General features: G+C 38.0%; 1 pseudogene; it reads right to left on the bottom strand.

Annotated features, from left to right (window-relative positions):
- Positions 1 to 20,488: 20,488 nt before the first annotated feature.
- LOC129463009 (peroxiredoxin-2-like) lies at positions 20,489 to 21,088 on the bottom strand (annotated as a pseudogene).
- Positions 21,089 to 22,172: the final 1,084 nt, after the last annotated feature.

Below are 22,172 nucleotides of genomic sequence, written 5' to 3'. Positions count from 1 at the left end.
CACTGCATTCCTAGAAAGTAATCTATCCCAGTATCAGCTGCACCTCTGACTTTACACACTGCTATCAGCAGTAGGAGGGGGCCTGTGGGCAGTGAGTAAAGTAGTGCCTGTACACATATATAGGGCTATGCTGGTGATTTTGGCTGGTTCTGATCATTGGGTGCCTTGTTCTGCACCAGTCTTCATATATTTTGAATATCAACTCTTGTTACTTCATTTAACTTTGTTTTATTGTGCTTATTGCACTGATGTAACTGAAAGTTAAATTGATAAAGTACTTTGCCGAAATTTGCAAGCTGAGAAGTAAATGGCAGAGCAGGAGTGTTGCCCAAAGGCTATCTCATTCTAGAATTTGTTTCCCAGACTGTTGCATCTCAGATTGGAAAACTCTCATGCAGAGTTTAGGCATTCCTCCCTATGCCCCAAGAACCCATTGCACTTTTTAGTACTCTCTACCCCAATTAAAGTAGTTAGATTATTGTACTATACTTGTATTATAAATATTCTGGTAACTTCATGTAGCTGCAGTGTCTAAAAGAGAGAATAAAATGAAATGGTAAAAGGTTTAGAGTGTAGAGCAGTAAAAAAGTTTTTAGGCTTTTATTCACACCAAACTGAACACAAACTTCAGGAAGTTACTTCAGCTTTCTAAGTGTCAATTTCCTCATGTGTAAGAGGAGAATATTTATAGCTATTTTGGTAATTAGTTGAGGGTATTAAATAAGATTACATAGATAAACCATAGTGACTATACACAGAAGGTACTAAATGAATGTATCTTGTTTTTCCCCAGCTCCCAACACACACATTTAAGCGTATGGATAATTCTGGTGTACAGATCTCTCTAGGGAGAACAAACTCTGTCAAAATATATCCTTGAGTCCGATCAGAGATATAAAAGAAAGAATCAGGCACATAAATAAATGTATGCTGTAGATTCTCATCTTTGATTACTTAATTTTGCAAAATAGTTTAATCTCATGATAGACAATTTTATAGAAAAATTTGTTTAGTATAACCTAGGCTTGAGTAACTATTTTTTAGTTTTCAGGGCTTGGAACAAGCCAAAAATACATATCACAAAATACTTGTTAAAATGAGCTCAACACTTTACAAAAAGGAAAGCAAAAGCAAAAAGGATGAATTTTTAAAATGCATATAATTTTGTAGATCCACTTTTGGGAATCTTTTGGACATGAAAACATAGTGAGGGCAAAAGTTATTTTTTTATGGTAAGTTGGTGAGTTTGCAAAAGTGAAGTTGAAGAGGTTTTTGACATCCAAGAGCCAAGATTTGTAGACAGCAGCTGGCTAGTATTATCCTCACATTTCCAAGCACAATAGACGTGTAGAAATGAGGTAGTTGCTGAATACTTATCTTGGGAGAAAACCAACCAGAAATTCTGCTGCTCATCTTTGTTATCCGAATTGTCTTTTTCCCTTTCCTGCCACTGCTTTCCATTTGCAGGACATACTATCCTGGTCACTAGGCCTATGGGAGAGGTTTTGCACATTCATGCCCCACCTGCTTTTCACACTGGAAGTGAAGGTCAATTCTTCATGGAGCTCTTTGCCATGTGTAGAGAGGACAGAGTGAGAGCTGTGTGATCCCATCTGGGAAAACTGTTGCTGAATGTTTATGAAAAATAGCCTTGTAGTGTTGGATGGTAAAAACTGGCAGAGACCATTTTTGGCTATTCAGAGAACTAAATTACATGAAGTCTTAGCCCTATTCCATGGGGGAAAAAAAAACTGCACATTTATATTTTTTAATAATGCTTCTCCATTCTTAGAATGGAAGCCTTCACAGAAGTCATGGCCACCGTACTCCGCCCCCAGAGGCAAAAGCATTCACATATTCATATTCACGATGATTAAATCCCAACTTTTATACATTTTCTCATTAATCATTTCATAAAGGAAATATAACATTGAACATTAAAATCTTACTGAAAAGACGCTGGTTACTAGCTGTGCATCCCTTGAAAAAATAGAAATTAAATTATAAATCAAGTCAACTTTTAAAGTCACAATGGAATCGTGCATGTTTGAAATGTATGCACAAGCTCAATAGACTCTGCCCATAATATTATCTAGCAAAGATAAGGATCAGAGAAAAAACTGAAAACTGCTTATTGCGTGCAGTCGCTGAACACATATATACCTCCAAACAGGACAGCAGATGTGGAACAGCTGAGCATTATCCATATTGAAGAGGGAATCTCTCTTTGAAATTATTTATAACCTGCTTCATGATTAGGTCTACTATTTTTCTTTGGGGTAAATAAAATTAAGCATTCATGAACATAATTTTAAAATATATGTTATTTGCAACAAAAACACTCACTTATATCAGATTATCAAAATGCTTCACACTTTAATCATAGCCATATTCATGAAGGTCCTATTACACACAGTAATGATAGCAAACACTTACCAAATGCTTACCGTACGTATCAGGCTTCACTCTAAATGTTTTAAACTCATTTGATCCTCTCAACTACTTTAAGAGAAAGGTGCTATTCTCATTCTTGTTTTACAAATTTTAGAAAGGTCATTAACTTGCCCAACATCACATAGCTAATAAATGGTGTTGCCAGGATTCAAGTACCAGCATTCTGACTCCAGAATCTGCATTTGGCTAAACTGTCACGTTGTATACTATTGTTCATAAAACAAATGTAGACTATTTCAGGTTTTTATGTTATGTAGTGTGAGAAAACTGTTACCTTGGAAGAGAAACTTTCCAAGCAACAGTATTACCAGTCAGGATAGCCTTGGCTAAACTGTGGCAATAAAATGGCACAATAACATTACATGTCCAAGGTGGGTCTGTACCTCAGGTTTTTTTTTTTTTTTTTTTTTGGCAGAAGAGAGGGCATGGAAGTGGCACATCAACTCTTAAAAAATGCCTTAGCACAGAAGTCTCACATTTCACTTCCACTCATGTTTCACTGGATGAAAACAGTCAATTGGCCTCGCCTAACCACAAGGCTCTTGGGAAATGTGAGCAAAGAGTAGACAGATTAGAAAAAGGCAGTTGAGGCCAAAGAAGAATAAAAAGGTTGTAAGGAAGCATTTAGCTGCTCTAAATGTATATGTCACAAACTCTTAGATTACAGGAATTTAGTAGACATGGTATGTCCAAACTTCAAGAAAACATTTGCCAACAGTGTCAAGTAGACTGATAGAGAGACAAAGGTTGGAAAGCATTGTAGTTAAAGAACAAGGATAGCTTTTGGGGAGGTCAGCTGGACACTTAACAGCCCCTTAGAGGGGCCTTGGCCTGATCCTCAGCTCTTATGTCCAGAAACACCAGATGGCTGGCACGTCTGAAAGTATAGGTCTCCCAAAGACAGACTAAGTATAATCCTACTGACAAGAGTAATGTTTAGATCAGATTACCAATATTATTAATTTATAATGAGAATGATAAAGGTGGAGCAGTCTTCTTATTTCGACTGACATAAATTCTGTATGTGTGGAATAAATTTATAGGAAGTCAAAAAATATATGACAAAAGCAAAAAGAGTGAGCCAGATTATTTGAATTATAATTGGCTTGAAGCTAGGAGAACCCTTCACTATGCCAGACTACAAAGGTAGGTCCGTGTGTAAGCACTGGTGAGAATGACATCTCGAACTCAGCCAAGCCTATTTTCGCTTGATCTGCTTGTCACTTCAGCTAGCAAGCAGAGCAAAGGTCTTGTGGGCTGAAATGGATCAGCTGAATCTAACACTGAGAGACCTATTGGTTGTATATTCCAGATCCTTTACCTGGGCTCCAGACTTCAACAACACAAAGGCAGAGCAGGGATATATGGAGATTATAAATGCTCACTGGTATGTCTTTGTTCTTTTATATTTTCCAGGCTCTCTTGCAGTTAAGTTTGCCATTCACTGGTTCTGACAGTGGAATGTGAGTGGAAGTGACATGTGTCACTTCTGAGATGAGGTGGTTAAAGATCAGGTGTGCCTTTCTCCATGTTCTCTTCCTCCTTTCTGCCAGCAGGATGATGCCAGAAGACTGTGAAGTGGGAAGATGGTGAAGCCACAAGTTTAAAGCAGCATGATTCCTCAGTCACCTGTTTGAAGTGAGCAACCTAAATCTCATCAGACTGGGATGTGAGCAAGAATAAGTCTTGATTTTATCAAGCCATTAAGATCTTGAAGTTGTTTGTTTACTTTTGAAATATGTTTAAGAATTTTAGTTGGCAGTAAATTTACATGGATCAACTAGAAAGATGCTTTCTATCCTTGACTTCTCAGCAATATTTAACTGCAAGCCTCCTTTCCTAATAGAAACATTCAATTCCTTTTGCTTCTGTGGCCCAGGTTTTCCTCCTATCCTGCTAGCTGCTCCTTTCTCTGCCTTTCTTTGTATCCTCTTCCAAAGGGCTATTAATCGTTGAGTTTCTTTTGGTTCAGTCTTCTGGCCTTTCCTCTTTTCATTTTTTTCATATGATTTGGATTACCATCTATATGCAGAAGAAGACTCGGAAATTTATATCACTACCTTAAATGTTCTTCTGCACTCCACACACATAATCCAACTTCTTAATTGATATTTTCTCATGGACTTTTCAATGACTCTTCATACAAACCTGCACTCATAATTTTTCTTTCCAAATCTGGCCCTCTTCAATGTTTCCCACCTCAGTGAATGGCACACCACGTATCCAGTCACATGAGACAGAAACCAAAAGTCCAGCAATCTTTCCTCACCCCGTCCACTCTTCTCCCACCTTAGCTGATCCATTACCAAGTCTTATCAATTTCCCTCCTAAATGTTTATCAAATGCATTCTCTCCCTGCTGGCTCCACCAACGATCCTGCCATTATCTCTTACCCAGGCTCCTGCAATAGCCTTTTTACTAAACGATGTGCATATGCTCTGGTGTCTCTTCAATCTTGATCCACTCTTCATAGTAATATTTAAAAATTAAAAACTTGTCTCTTTCCTATTTAAAGTTCCTCAATAGTTTTTCCATTTGTTGTGTTAGGCTAACGATAAAACATGATTTTGATGATCCTGCACATTCTGGCGCCTTCTACCTCTCTGGCTCACCTCACCTCCTGCAGACTCCACAGTTCTTTGCTCCATTCATACTGGACTTCCTTCCATCCCTCAAACTTTCATCAGGTTTTCTCCTGTGACTCCCACTGCACATGTCCTGACACACTTCTTTCTCTTCTCAACCTATCAAGTCTACCTTTCCTTCAGCTTCTGCTCAAGAAAGAAGCCATTTTGATCTCTGATTAGTTCGAATCTTCCTATAACAGGTTTTCATAAGACTGTATGCTTTTTATTAGGACTTGTCACGGGTGCAATTTTACATCTATTTGTGTGATTACTTGATACCTCTCTGTATCCTCCACTAAACAATAAGCTCTAAGGAAGTAGGGACATGTTGTCTTTTGTTCGTTTTTATCTCCAGGCTCTAATACAGTGCCGGACATAGATGAGGCTCTCTCAGTAAGTATTTGCCAAAGGAAGAATGGTAGGAAGACGGGAAAGAAGGGAGGAAATAAAATAGAAAGAAGATGAGTCCATGTCTTCTCTACATTTGCCAATTTGCACCTGGAGCATTGGATTAAGTTCTGGGTGCCATATTTTGAGATAAAAACAAGCTAGAATATATTCAGAAGAAAGGAATCAGAAAGATCAGGAGAGGCAAAGTTGGGATTGATGCATCAAATAGGTAATTGGATGCTTTTTTCAATTTCTTCCAACCAAAAGATTCTATTTCAAAGAAACATATTATGTACTACTTCATGTTGTAAAATAATTTACATAATTCCTCTTTCACAAATTAAGGCATTTAAAAGGAAAACACTTTCAAGTTTTAAATAATTTTCAGAATACTTTACTGAGAAAAAAATGCATGAAAAAATTCTGCAGTGTCTCTGGGCACTTATTTTGATTGACTGGTAAAGGCACTTTTAGCCCCATTTTCCTGCTTTCTATTTCTATTCTAATACAATGGAATTATCTTTTTGCAATAAATTTCATGAGTAGTCTACTGTGAACATATATGTTCTAATCAAGGAAGATATAGCTCATAATGATTGTCAAAATCATTCTTTTATATTACGTAGAATTACTGCCTGATTACTTCTAAGTGGATTTTTTGACTTTTGATGCTCTTGTATATGTACATGAAATTTAGAGTTATGGATTAAAGAATATATAACCAAATTAGCTGCAAACTATGAACATTAATAAAAGAGACTAACAAAATTATAAAACTACCTACTATGGCTATTTATTGAAAATTACAAATTTCCTAAAAGTTGCTGATATTTGTTACGTATCATAAGCAATAGTTTTGACTTCCACAATTTTTTCCATTTGTGCTTCCCTTTTGTAAAAATACAAATTTTGTTTATTAATATCTTTTTCTAGACCAAAACAAATCATTCAGTGAAGGAAGAATTTATGTCAGTTTCTGGAAAAAGTATGAAGATTAATCCCTTCATTAGTCAAGGAGGAATTATAACTGATTTCTTCATTTTCTTCTGCATTATTTCAAGCACTTCTCTTTTATACTTCAGAAATCCATGATGCCAAATATTTACTTCTCACAAATTATAAATCTTTGAATTACATCCCCGAGGAGTTTTCTGTTTGTTGGTTTCAACACCAATAAAAACAGAGAATTGAATTACATATTTCTGAATTAGGGAAGGATGTTAACAATTTCAAAAGAAGGCATTGCATTCTGCAGCATTTAGTTAGCCACAGTGGAACAATGTTAAACTGGATCTGCCTCATTCAGTAACCAAGCACTCAGTCAGTGACCACCTTAAGGGAGCCAAGCTGTAGGGTAGAGGCTATTGGAGTCTTGTGGCCATGATGTTGGAAGGAGAGGAAGGCACCCACTCTGTTTGGGAAAGAGGCCTGGGTTGGAGCAACACTCACAAGGACATAGTCAAGGAACAATTCTTAGAAATCACAGAGGATTGACCCCCAGCTCCCGACCCCAAGTAGGTAAAGGCGAAGGATAAGACAAATGGAAGAACTGAACCTTAGTCACTGGTAAAATCTCATGGGATTGTCTCAGAACAGAATCCAGATAAACTCCAATGCTGAGGCAGACAAAAATTTAGACGGAGCTAGCACCACAGAGTGGAGAACAAAATTGCTTCAAATGAACCCTAAATAAATGGAAGGAACTTACGGAGTCCTCAGGTCACGTTGACAGTATGGTCATACATGTATTCCGAAAGTTAATGATTTAAAAAAACACACACACACTTTGCCTCACTTACATTCATGTATCTTATGAAAGCATTCTGCAAAATAACGATAATAAAAAATTATTTGGCTAACTACCTCAGACTCTTCCCCATTTTTGCATATCTAGCCATTGGCAGCATCTATGCAGAACAGGGAATGAAGATTTCAGATTGCTAAAAAACATTTCTAAAATCTCTTCTGGGAAATATTTTTTAAATGCACTTTGTCATCTTATCTGAATAAATACATTTATAAACATCGTTACCAGGTAGCAAGAGGTGATTCTGTCCAATGTTTGCAGAGATTTTATGGTTGGCAAATATAGTGTGAAATTTGCAAAGATATTGGGCTATGAGTGTGTTTACACTGGATAAGTAAAAAAGCCCAGCTTACCCGGTGAGCTTTATTAATGTAGACAGTCAATTTGAATAATATAGTCCCCAAAGTTTACTTTTTCTTATCAAAACTTTTAGGTCAAAAATATTGAGAGAATGTTTCATCTCACACCTCTCTTTCATTTTTATGGGAAGAGGTTTCAAATTTATGAAACACCAAATATTTACTACTTAACAAGATTAAAAGAAATTCCATTTGAAAATATTTGCTGTCAGCATACTCTATGATTTTAAAAAAATTTACTAATGAGGCTTTTAAAAAATAACCTTGGATCTCACAGACTTGAAGCAGTTATATTCTTTGCAGTAACTCTTGGGAAGTCGCACATGTAATTAAACCCTGAGTCTAAATCTCTAATCACTTGGTTTTGACAACTTCTGTTTAGTGTGTTCTGCCAACAACATATTAATTAGATGTAACCCAGTGGTTTCAGGTCATTTCAGGAAAGCAAACAGAGCTCCAGGGATTACATGCTAAAACTCAACTATCTTCTTGGCTATTTTGTAAAATAAAGAAAGTGGAGACCTACAGTAATTCTCATAAAGACCAGCATATGAGGAAAAAGAGGCTTTGGACCCATGTATTACCAAGATTATATGTCTCTATTGTTTACTTTGCCAGCTTAGACCTATTCAGAGTAATCTGCTGAGTTCCAAAGGAAAACATAAAGGACTAAATAAACAACTTAAATCTTATGAAATAGTTTATATGGAGAGTACACTGCTAAATAATAGAAGCAAGTGTGGAAAACATTTGTGCACCACACCAAGGATTTGTACCTAAGTCACTTGGAGGGGAATTATCATATCATCTGTCCTAGTCATATCAGTGTTTAGTTGAGAGTACTTGTCCTCCCAAAAGATGGATAATAAAATAATATGTCTCATCTTTATTATTATAGTAATAATAAAAATCACTGGACAAAAATCAGTATTCATCTACAATGTTGACTTGAATCATAACATTATTAAAATCCTTACATATATCAAAATAAAGTCATACCAACAGGCTTTATATGATTATAATATTGATTTAAAAATCACTAGGGAAAATGAATCTCTTTAGTATATTTTAGTTTTTTGTTCTTAGAATTTTAGAGAAAAATGTTCCCTGACCTTTTAAATAATATCCCTGTCAGAAACATTAATTTCCTTCTATATTCAGTGCTGGGCCAGGATGTGGACACTTTCACTTTTCCCAACATGTGGTATTGCCTTTGGAGTAAAATTTAAATGGGACCAAGGTATTTCTGCTCCTGGCCCTACAGCTCCTGCCTCCAGGTCTGCAGCCTCTGGGTTTTCCTCAGCACCTTTTGCAGTTCCTTGAAAAGAAGCTTCCCTCTCAAAAGCATTATTAAGATAGACTTTACTGAAGACCATGAGGAGAGAGAAAGGAGATTTGCTTTGCAAACTTCATAGAAAACAATATAAAAATTATATATATATAAAGTATCTCCCAAGCTCCTTTCTCAGACACCCCCAACTCTTCTCTCTTTCTGATCATTCTGGCTAGTTTTTACTCTTCTTTCCTTTTGGATCTTCTCCTGGAAACTTCAAATCACTCCCCATCTTTTGTGCAGAGCCATTCAACTCTGCCCATCTTCCATGCCAACATGGTATACTCAAACCTAGCATATAGGACTCTCAGCCATAGGGCTAGAGGGACAAGTCCCACAAGCCTTGTAGGATGATTAATTAACCCATAGGGATCTCATCTGCCATACTAAGACGTTTGTCCAAATGGTTTCTTTTTCTAAAAATATAAGATGTTCTCCCTAGGAGAAATTTTGTAGAATAAAAAATTCTCCATTTATTTTAATAATACTATCATTTTTCTGATTGAGCAATCCCAATATCCTTTTAACTACACAGTAAGAAAGGCCAAGGAATAGGATAATGCACAAAGATATCCATCAACTCTCTGGAGAATTCTCTCCTAAAATAAACTCCAAGCAATTATAATATCAAAGTATACATTGCCACATATGTTTTGGTCAATCTAGAAGACCTGATTCTAAATACATATTTTTGTTTGAGAATGACCTTTAATTACTCATCATCACTTCTCCACTACACCCCCTAAGAGTAAATCCAGTTTTTAGATTAAAAAGCCTTAGAAAGTTTTATATCTCATAAGTTTATATTAAGGGGATCTAAATTATTTAAAAGAACAGATTCAGCCAATGAAAGAGCTTCTATTCAAAGATAAATGCTCTTTTCTTACAATATCAAAGAAATCTGGATTTGTAAATGTAGTTATTAAAGATGTCACTGTATGTTTAAGAATGAACTTGCAAAACTAAACGAGCATTGGCTTAGAAACCTAAGAAGGGCCTTGGTGAGGTGATGAGGAGTTGCGTAAGGGTGGTGTGGGGTGAGTGAAAATGACGCCCATTTGATTTTCTAGTTGTGTGTTGTGTTGCATGTTAACTTGATAAGAGAAAGGACTGGCTGCTCATAGTAACAGATCCAGGTCTGACTATACCTCCATTTCTAACCTGTAACATTGGTGAGTTATGTAATCTTTCTAAGTTCCAACTTTGTCATCTGTAAAAAGGAAATAACAAATCCTGCCTCAGGACATTACTGTGAGCATTAATTATGTGAGAGTTTTACACATGGAAAGACATCAAGACAGTGCCATTGGATTTTCACAGATGCAGAGTAGTTAGGGTCTTACTGGTTTTTTTGGTGAGCCTCTTCTTCCTTCTAGTCTCAACCCAGTGTGTCTCCCTGTCAGTTCCCAAAATCATCTGTGCTTAGCACTGGGCAACCTTCTATGGAGATTACTTTGACCTAATGTTTCTCAAAAATGTGCAGGTTTAGCTCTAGGGCCACCTTTTCCATAGGTGTTAGGCACATTTACTCTTGTAGGCCTCTGCCTCCAAAAAAATTAAAAGTTGTGTTTTGCAAATGTGTTGGTATAAATATAATTCAGGCTTGATTCATTTTTATATATTCATTATTATATAACATTCACTTTTCCTTCTGATTTTTAAAAGAACTTAGCACTTCGTGTGCCTCTAAAAGTATATTGGGCCCTAGGCAGGGTGCTTACTGTGCCTAATTCCTTTTTTTAAAAATAAATTTATTTATTTATATTTTATTTTTTGAGACTGAGTCTTGCTCTGTCACCAGGTTGGAATGCAGTGGCGCGATCTCGGCTCACTGCAACCTCCGCCTCCTGGGTTCAAGCAATTCCCCTGCCTCAGCCTCCTGGGTAGCTGGGACTACAGGCATGTGCCACCACGCCCGACTAACTTTTTGTATTTTAGTAGAGATGGGGTTTCACCACGTTGGCCAGGACGGTCTAGATCTCCTGACCTCGTGATCCACCTGCCTCTGCCTCCCAAAGAGCTGGGATTACAGGCGTGAGCCACCGCTCGCGGCCACTCTGCCTAATTCCTGTGGGAGTCTCCAACTTTTCATTTGTAGTACTTTTTCTTAAGTATTTAAGAAAAATTCTCAATCCCCTCTCCTCTTTTGCTCTTCGTTGCACACATTAATTTTCTCTAATCTTTCTTCGTAGATTCATTTCTTTTATCCTTTTATCATCTTGGTTTCCCTCTTTTGGATCCCTTTGGATTTTAGCCAAGGTATTAATGTTTCTTTCTGGTAAGCAGAAAATTATACATGATGCCCTGGGCCACCCGATGGAGGCCATAGTGAATAAAATGATTTATTTCCTCTTAGACATGTGAAACTCTACTTTTTGAACTTTTCTAAGTGCATTTGTGCTTTTTAATTTTTATTTGTTTTTAGTAGCTATTAGGGCATATTTAATTTCTTCTGAACTCTTACCCCCAGATTTTACTGCTCTCCAAATGTCATTGTTTCATTTGTTCCTTTTTGACTTCATACACGAAATATTCCCAAACCAATAATAAATCAAACATTTAGCCATGGAGATTGAACGCACCATCACCTGTCTCCAAAGTGTAACTGTTAAAAGAAAGGAACAACCTGAGGGACCCAGATTTTAAGAGGGCTTACAACAGAGTGGCTCTCGAAATATGACACAATTTGCCTTTCAGTGGTACTTGGTGATCACTTACTAAAAATGTTCACTTCACATTGATCTAGAAGTCATTTATGCTAGTTTTCATTATATCTCATTTACTAGTCTATATTTTATTTGATTCTCAGTTTTAAAAATGTAGGTGTGCAGAAAAACAAAAAACTAAAACAAAACAAAAAAACATGGTTTATCTCCCTGCCACCCCAGTTTTACTAATGAGCATTGGATTCAAGTTCTTAAAAAACTAACTTTTTATTTATACTCTGCCTTATTTCACAGAAAAGACTTAAGGAGGTCTATAAAGATGCATACATTTTGGTAATATAAAATACATTTAAGTAAATTGGTGGGAAATCAAAGAGAACATAAGGAAATAAGTTGGAAACAGATATGATGATGTATGCCACCCATGCACACACACTTGCTGGAAGCAGGTCATAATTGGACTCCAAGCTGAGTTTTTGAATTCTAAGTAACCCAAACAATGTAGACCTCATCTTTTCCACCTAAAAACTGGTGAGAAAAAATGTTTACCAGATACTTACTTAGGATAAATAGAAATAATATCAAATAATTTTTAAATGGCTATGACTCCTTTAAAGGAAAGACAAAGGCTTATATTGTAAAGACTCCTGCTGCTTTCTACCGCCCTTCTGTCCCCCTCCCACCACCACCAACCTTCCCATCTTCAAGGTCTAATTTCTCAGTAACAGAAGAAAGTGTCAATTATATACAGAAATTCTCACCTGCTTTTAAAAAATTATTAGGGCCATCAAGTTGTGCACTGCCAAACTCTAGGGAGTACTGTTCACAGACTACATGCTAGAAATTCTAAAAATTAGGAAACACAACATAAAAATTGGAAAAACTCTTATAAAGAATATAAGAAGAGCATAAACTGTATCTTAATTACACAGAGATAGCACCTGTTAACACTTTGTTTCCTTCCAGTTTTATTTTTATAGGACAAATTCCTAAAAGAGAATTTCTTGTGTCAAAAGATATGAGATGTTTAAAACTCCTGAGACATTTTGCCCAATTACCCTCCAATCTGTAGTGTATATGAATGGCTATTTCAGTACACCTTTGTTATTTTATGGGCTCATTCCCTCATTTATTACATGAAGATAATATTAACTTATATTAATGATATTAATATACCACCTCGGGTTCCTCATTCATACAACGAAGATAGTAATACCTAGCAATAACCCTATTTCCTCACAGGATTGTTATAAGTGTTAAATAAGTTAGTAGTATAAAAAGTACTTAAGGCAATGTCATACAAAGTTTTGCTATTATTATTTGCAAATATGGTAAATAAAAGCAGTTTATTTCATTTTGTTTTTAGTTATTAAGAATATGGAATGTATTTTTATATATTTATTAAACATTTTTATTTCTTCTTTCATGAATTGTCTATTCATATCTTTAGCACAACTTCCCAATTAGTGTTTGGTTATTATTTATGTACTCTTTATATACTAAGGATATTAACCCTGTGTCTGGCATAAATGTCTTAAATATTTCCCTCAGTTGTCATTTAATTTTGGTTATTTTTTTTTACATACAGACATTTAAGTTTGTTATTAAATCAAATAACTAACCTGTATGTACATGTTTTTTTTTTTTTTTTTTTTTTTTTTTTTTTTTTTTTTTTTGAGACGGAGTCTCGCTCTGTCGCCCAGGCTGGAGTGCAGTGGCGCGACCTCGGCTCACTGCAAGCTCCGCCTCCCGGGTTCACGCCATTCTCCTGCCTCAGCCTCTGGAGTAGCTGGGACTACAGGCGCCCGCCACCACGCCCGGCTAATTTTTTTTGTATTTTTTTTAGTAGAGATGGGGTTTCACCGTGGTCTCGATCTCCTGACCTCGTGATCCGCCCGCCTCGGCCTCCCAAAGTGCTGGGATTACAAGCGTGAGCCACCGCGCCCGGCCTTTTTTTCTTTTAATATTTAGGAAATGTATTATTTTTCTGTGGCTGATATAACATATTACCACAAACTGGGTGACTTAAAATAACAGAAATTTATCTCTCATGCTTCTTAAAGCTAGAAGTTCAAAATCAAGATCTTAGTAGGGTTGGTTCCTTCTGGGGGCTGTAAGAGAGAAACTCTTCCATGCTTCTCTCCTAGCTTTTGGTGCTGTCGCCCATCCTTGACATTCCTTGGCTTGTAAATGCACCACTCCAGTTTCTGCCTCCTCTTTTACACGGTCTTCTCCCCTGTATATCTGTGACTCTGTGTCCAAATTTCCCTCTTCTTATAAGGACACCAGTCATATTGGATTTAGGACACATATCTATCCAATATAACCTCATCTTAATCTCTGCAGATGTAATCTGCAGAGACCAAATGACGTCGCATTCACAAGTACAGGTAGACATAAATTTTTAGAAATAATATCAAATTATTCAACCCAGTATAGGAAGTGATTTTATATTCCAAAACCACAAACGTATTCAGCTATATGTTCATTTATATATGTGTTTATTTATTTTTCCATTAAATTCTTTAATGTTTCTGGATCTCCAATGTGTTGTGACATAATTATTAATTAATTAATTAGACTGAAGTACATTACCTTGAAATTTAAGAGTCCTCCCATCATACTACCTGACTTCAAACTATACTACAAGGCTACAGTAACCAAAACAGCATGGTACTAGTACCACAACAGAGACATAGATCAATGGAACAGAACAGAGCCCTCAGAAAGAATGCCGCATATCTACGACTATCTGATCTTCGACAAACCTGACAAAAACAAGCAATGGGGAAAGGATTCCCTATTTAATAAATGGTGCTGGGAAAACTGGCTAGCCATATGTAGAAAGCTGAAACTGGATCCCTTCCTTACACTTTATACAAAAATTAATTCAAGATGGATTAAAGACTTACATGTTAGACCTAAAACCATAAAAACCCTAGAAGAAAGCCTAGGCAATACCATTCAGGACATAGGCATGGGCAAGGACTTCATGTCTAAAACACAAAAAGCAATGGCAACAAAAGCCAAAACTGACAAATGGGATCTAATTAAACTAAAGAGCTTCTGCACAGCAAAAGAAACTACCATCAGAGTGAACAGGCAACCTACAAAATGGGAGAAAATTTTCACAACCTACTCATCTGACCAAGGGGTAATATCCAGAATCTACAATGAACTCAAACAAATTTACAAGAAAAAAACAAACAACCCCATCAAAAAGTGGGCGAAGGACATGAACAGACACTTCTCAAAAGAAGACATCTATGCAGCCAAAAAACACATGAAAAAATGCTCATCATCACTGGCCATCAGAGAAATGCAAATCAAAACCACAATGAGATACCACCTCACACCAGTTAGAATGGCCATCATCAAAAAGTCAGGAAACAACAGGTGCTGGAGAGGATGTGGAGAAATAGGAACACTTTTACACTGTTGGTGGGACTGTAAACTAGTTCAACCATTGTGGAAGTCAGTGTGGCGATTCCTCAGGGATCTAGAGCTAGAAATACCATTTGACCCAGCCATCCCATTACTGGGTATATACCCAAAGGACTATAAATCATGCTGCTATAAAGACACATGCACACGTATGTTTATTGCGGCACTATTCACAATAGCAAAGACTTGGAACCAATCCAAATGTCCAACAATGATAGACTGGATTAAGAAAATGTGGCACATATACACCATGGAATACTATGCAGCCATAAAAAATGATGAGTTCATGTCCTGTGTAGGGACATGGATGAAACTGGAAACCATCATCCTCAGTAAACTATCGCAAGGACAAAAAACCAAACACCACATGTTCTCACTCATAGGTGGGAATTGAACAATGAGAACTCATGGACACAGGAAGGGGAACATCACACTCCAGGGACTGTTGTGGGGTGAGGGGAGGGGGGAGGGACAGCATTAGGAGATACACCTAATGCTAAATGATGAGTTAATGGGTGCAGGAAATCAACGTGGCACATGGATACATATGTAACAAACCTGCACATTGTGCACATGTACCCTAAAACCTAAAGTATAATAATAAAAAAAAAAAGAAATTTAAGAGTCCTCCCATTTTTTTCAAGCAGTAAGGTAAAGGTAAAATACCAAATGTACCATTTAAGTCAAACCTTAGAAGTTTCACACACAGAGAAAAAATAAGAAAATATTTTAAAAGGGCAATTTGATGACCTAGAACTTGCCTAATATTACCTGTTGCAAAATAAGTACTTCTTCTTTTGGAAATCTTCATATTTACTAGATAATTCTCATGCCTCCCTTCCAAGGATTTATATCGTTTTATACAGATGAAGTTATGCCCTAATTTATCAGGTGCTGCTCAGCTAAACAGAAGATATTTGTATCACAGAAAGCCCTGCAGCATTTTTTTTTTTTTTTTTTTTTTTTTGGTCCTCGATTACCCCATCTGTTCGCTTTCATGTCACATTTTCTCCGAGATCTAGCTTTCAGATGCATGAACCCTCCACCCAGTGCTTTGACTTTATTCATTTCCATATTTATCCCTCCTCATCCTGGAGTGGTTGTACTGATAGGACCCTGTTTGTTCGCCATATACTTTTCCAATAGTCACATTTGATTCTTTAGTGATTATCAATTATATTAGCTTTCAACAAGTCTCCTTCTTGGGTTGCCTTGCTGTCTATGTAATGTTACAGTCTGCAATACCTTGTGCTTTGATTCTCCACAATAGTAAAGAACACATATATTTTGGCCACTAAGACTATGATCCTCTCTATCCTGCCTGGAATATCTGTGCATAGACTGGTATGCTAATTTATCCTGTATCAGTTATCTCTTTTCTGGAGATCTCTGTACTTCTACTAAAGATTTTAGGTGGCCTTATACACCACTAAAAACTACTGCATTGAAGGCATTTTATCTACTGCAATATTTTCTGTGTTGTGTAAATGCCACTTAATGTAAAGTTTAAGCTGTTCTTTAAATTGATATATACATCCTATATTAATCCACCCAAAAGTGAAGTTGGAAAAATTGTTTTCAATCAGTTGCTAAAGATGCATGAATAAAAATATTCCTTCTGGATATGAACTTCTGGGTGCTGGGAGGAAATAAAACAAATCAATAGACTAATATTTAATTAAGGAAATATCAAAACAATACAATAAAAATTATTTTTTGGCAGAATGAATCACCATATCTATAGCTTGTATCTCATATATAGCTCAGTTTAGAATGTAAGTGGCTAACCAACATTAGGACACATGGTCATTAGAACTCATTGGGTGTTATTTTATATATAAATATATATAAATATTGTTATCATTGTACACAAAGTATACACAAGTATGCCAGGCCCCATTCTATTTTGTGTCTGCAAGGCCACTGCAAAATTGTCCCACATGGAAATGTTATCATGAACTCTCTGGGCTTCCCTTAGTTTTTCTACATAATTGTTATCATCAAATAGTCCTAAGATCTACTGGGGGTGTTTCTTTTGAAACATGCTTTTATTGGACCACAACTATAGTTGCTAATAGAGAACTTTGCTTCTGTGTGAGTCAAGAGGTCCTAATTAGAATATTTAGCCAAGAGTTGTTAACAGATGTTAACAGGTTTCTGACCTGCAATCACTGCAATGAAGGCCTGGCTATTATCAGGAGCCATCTTTTTCATTCATCTGACAAATAATTATGGGGCACCTACTATGCATCAAATCCAATTCTAGGCATCAGTAAACAAAATAGAAAGTGATTTTCTGTTCATATGGAATTTACTGTACAGTACATCCTTTTCAACCCAAACTGTAAATTCCACAGCTTCCTAAGACTAATGTTCCAAAAGGGATGTTAAGAATAGCAGAAAGGCCGGGCACGGTGGCTCACACCTGTAATCCCAGCACTTTGGGAGGCCGAGGGGGGCTGGTAACCTGAGGTCAAGAGTTCAAGACCAGCCTGGCCAACATGATGAAACCTCATCTCTACTAAAAACACACGAAAAAATTACCTGGGCGTCGTAGCAGTCCCAGCTACTCCGGGAGGCTGAGGCAGGAGAATCGCTTGAACCCAGGAGGCGAAGGTTGCATTGAGCCAAGATCGTGCCACTGCACTCCAGTCTGGGTGACAGAGGGAGACTCTATCTCAAAAAAAAAAAAAAAAAAAAAAGAATAGCAGAAATAAACTAACTTTTTACTGAGATCCGGTAAGAATGACATTTTTTCATAAACTGGAATACATATGAATTCTCAATTTAGAAATACAATAGCGTCTATATTAATACAATAATAACACTGGGAAAAAACTATTATAAGGTAGGGTGTTACTGCCATTGGGATGAAATGAATGTGTGGGCCATTTGGATTCTCTTTAGTAGCTGTTAAGTCTAGTTCATTAATAGCAGAGCTTAAAAGCAGCCGTGCATAGCACAGATTAGGCAGCTTTGGACTGTGCTTTCTTGAAGTTCTAGACTAAAGGTAAGAACAGTACCAAACCAAATACTGGGTTCATTCGGTCCTTTAATCTTTTTGTTCAGCAGTGGAATGCTAAATGACAGGAGAATGCATCTTCATAAACAATAATGATTTGTGTCTGATGTCAGCTGCAAAGCCGTCTAGAAACAAACCACAGCCTTGCTCAGCTGAGCAGCTGCCATTTCCCTGGCCCTGCTTTTATTGTTGCAGAGCTAGGAAACACAAACAATGGTCCTGCACCTGCTGCCAGGCCTGCCAGAGTGATGATGGTGCTGTCATTCAGGCCAAGAGGAAAGGACCATAAAAACAGACACATGCCCTCACAAGCTCAGCTGCTCCCCTCCCTGGTGCTGCCAACCTGCCAAACCTATGGCCAGTCCAGGTTGCCGCACAACTGTGCAGACCATTGCAGGAGACAGACAGATTCTCTGGGGAGGCACAAGTAAATTTGGTCAGGTTGGACTCAGCTTCATTAACTTCCTGTGGGAGAAAAAGTGTAGCCTGAGTGTTAGAGATGGGCACATGTGGGACTCCCTAATGCACATGACTGTTCTCTTTGTCTTCTTACATTTTTATCTGTCAATTCCCTTCATCAACACAATGGTGATGAGATATAGCCTGTTTGCCATACCCAGAAAAAGGAAATAAGAGTCTTCTATGATAGCTTATATCTTCTCATTGACTTTCTCCTCCTGGATGACTTAGGCTTTCACCACTAATTCTCTTGGGATGACTCTCCCAAACCATCAGTTCAATATGGAATCCTGGAACTTTAGTGCTAAAAGTTGCCACTGAAATTGTCCTGTCTAACTTCCAAATGTTAAAGTTAAGAAAACTGAAGCTCTTAAATGGCAAATGACTTTCCAAGATTGTACAAAGAAGGGGCTAATAAAATCAGATTAGAACCGGCCTCGACTCCCAATCTAGTGCTCCTTCCATCACTCCATATCCTCTCTAATGCCTCCTACAACATCTTGCCCTTTCCCCTTACTTTTATTTCTACAGTTGATTTTGTATTCCAAGTAGTTGTTAAGTTTCACACAGCTTTGTAATAGCTTCCTGGCTCATATCCCACCTGCATGCACAAATCTCTTCTAAGATAACCACTGCAGATTACATGTTAAAAATGTATTTAAAAGTGCTTTTTTGGTTATTTTAACTAAGGCTTCTTGTTGCCTCAAATGAGGTCAAAGTAGATCCAACCCACCTTGCCTGCCTATCTCCAAAAGGCTACTATGTCTCTCTTATGCTCTAGCCTAAACTGACAGTTCCCTGTTCTTGGAATACTGCCCATATTTTTCCACTTACTGCTCCTTCCGTTTGGAATGGCCATCCAAAATCTCTGCCTGTCATTGTGTGCCCCAGCCTTTAAGACTCAGATGAGACGTTACCTCTTCCATGAAGCCATCACTTAGGCCCCAAAATCTTCCTTCTGTATTTTCCCATGATGTGTAATTCCTCTTTTATATACCATGTGAAAGTGTAGTTATTAGTATATATATTTTATCCTTTCAAGTAGATTTAAAATTTTCCTATGCCTGAGATTCTGTCCCATACAGTCTTCCACCCTGCACCCCCTCCCAACAGTATCTAACATAGTGCCTTGAATATAATCGATGTTCAGTGACATTAATTGAATGTTACACTATTTGATCAAGGTCTGACAATAATATTTTTACTCTAGCTTAGAAAGTTCATTTTGGAGCAGAGCACAGTGGCTCATGCCTGTAATCCCAGCACTTTGGGAGGCCGAGGTGGGCAGATCAGGTCAGGAGATCGAGACCATCCTGGCTAACAAGATGAAACCCCGTTTCTACTAAAAATACAAAAAATTAGCCGGGTGTGGTGGTGGGAGCCTGTAGTCCCAGCCACTCGGGAGGCTGAGGCAGGAGAATGGCATGAACCTGGGAGGCAGAGCTTGCAGTGAGCTGAGATCCCGCCACTGCACTCCAGCCTGGGCAATAGAGTGAGACTCTGTCTCAAAAAAAAAAAAAAAAAGGAAAAGAAAAAAGGGAAAGTTCATTCTGACTTTTCAAACTGTATCTATTGCATCATGGCATCTTGGAATTAGAAACCAAAGACCAAGAAAGATATTTAAAATTACAGTAAAACATACATAACAGAATATCGACCTTTTTTTTTTCTGTCTCTTATACTTTATTGGTCAACTCTAGGCCTGTGTGCGGCTGGGTGGGCTTGTAGGAGGGCATCATTATTCACCAGTTCCCAGGTGGAGGCATGAGAAGGCCTTGGTCTAGCCTTCCAGGGTCCCAGACTGTGGACTTTGGAGGGGCAGGTCTGGCCTTTCCTGGGTCAGCACAGGGCACCCAGGTGGCGGCACTGGTGGGCAACCAGCACAGGCTCCTAGGTAAGGGCACAAGCTCACTATCCGTCAGCCAGCCTAATTGTGTTTGGATAAATATTCCTTGCTGTCACCCATGTTGGGCTTAATCGTGTCACTGCCAGGCTTCCAGCCAGCGGGACAAACTTCTGCATGCTCTTCTGTGTACTGGAAGGCCTGGACCAGCCGCAGAGCTTCATCCACGGAGCGTCCCACAGGCAAATCATTAACAGTGATCTGGGAAGAACACCCTTGCCATCATTGATAAAGCGGCCCCTGTAGGCAATGCCCCCATCTGTTTTCAGCATGGCGTAATCCTCAGACAAGCCTCTGGTCACCTCAGCAAGCAGGGGGTTGTTCAGGGGGCCCAAGTCTCCCTGCCTCTGGGGGTTGTTGATCCAAGCCAGGTGGGTGAACTGAGAGTCCACTGAGATGCCCAGCACTTCGCAGCCCAGCTTGCGGAAGTCCTCGGCATGGTCCCTGAACGCGATGATCTCCGTGGGGCACACAAAAGTGAAGTGCAGAGGGTAGAAAAAGAGGACCATGTACTTCTCTTTGTAGTCCTACAGCTTCACTTCTTTGAAAGCGCCATCCATCCACCACGGCAGTGGCCTTGAAGTCAGGGGCGGGCTATTCCATGTGCGCGATTACGGAGGCCATGACTGAAAGCTGCGTGGGCTAAGGCTGGACTCACGGGCAACCAGACGCGTGGACTCACGTTCTCAGGACCAAAATTGACCATCTTAATCATCATTTACACGTAAAGTTCAGTGGTATTAAGTACATTCATATTGTTATGTAATTATCACTACTATCCACCTTCAGAACTTTTTTCATTCTGCAAAACTGAAACTCTATACCCATTAAACAATAACTCCCCATTCCCCTTTCTTCCCAGCCCCTGGGAACCATAATTCTAATACCAAATTCTATGAATCTGACTATTATAAGCACCACATATAAGTGAAATCATACAGTATTTGTCTTTTTGTGCTGGCTTATTTCACTTAACGTAATGACTTCAAGGTTCATTAATATTGTAACATGTGTCAGAATTTCCTTCTTTTTAAAGGCTGAATAGTGATTAATAGAGAGAATATTTTGTATATATATTATATATGTATTATTCCATCTCTCTCTCTCTCACACACACATACACACATACCATGTTTTAGTTATCCATTTATCCATAAGTGGACACTTGCCTTGCTTCCATTTTTGGCTATTGTAAATAATGTCACTGTGAATATGGGTGTAAAAATCTCTCTTTGAGATCCTGCTTTTAATTCTTTTGGGTACACACACAAAAGTGGAATGGATCATATGGTAATTGTATTTTTAATTTTTTAAAGAGATCTCCATGCTGTTTTCTACAATTCTACATTAAAAAGTTGGATTCTAGGCTGGGCATGGTGGCTTATGTCTGTAATCCCAGCACTTTGGGAAGCTGAGGCGGGTGGATCACTAGGTCAAGAGTTCAAGACCAGCCTGGCCAAGATGGTGAAACCCTTGTCTCTACTAAAAATACAAAAATATTAGCCGGGTGTGGTGGCACGCGCCTGTAATCCCAGCCACTCAGGAGGCTGGGGCAGAGAATTGCTTGAACCTGGGAGGCAGAGGTTGCAGTGAGCCAAGATTGCACCACTGTACTCTAGCCTGGGTGACAGAGTCAGACTCCGTCTCAAAAAAAAAAAAAAAAAAAAGTTGGATTATTTAAAAAAAATCTTCCAAAAGTCTAAAATGT

Source organism: Symphalangus syndactylus, chromosome 2, assembly GCF_028878055.3.
Source record: "Symphalangus syndactylus isolate Jambi chromosome 2, NHGRI_mSymSyn1-v2.1_pri, whole genome shotgun sequence".
Taxonomy (NCBI): Eukaryota; Metazoa; Chordata; class Mammalia; order Primates; family Hylobatidae; genus Symphalangus; species Symphalangus syndactylus.
The sequence above is the reverse complement of the archived record's forward strand: the minus strand, read 5'-3'. Positions and strand labels throughout refer to the sequence as shown.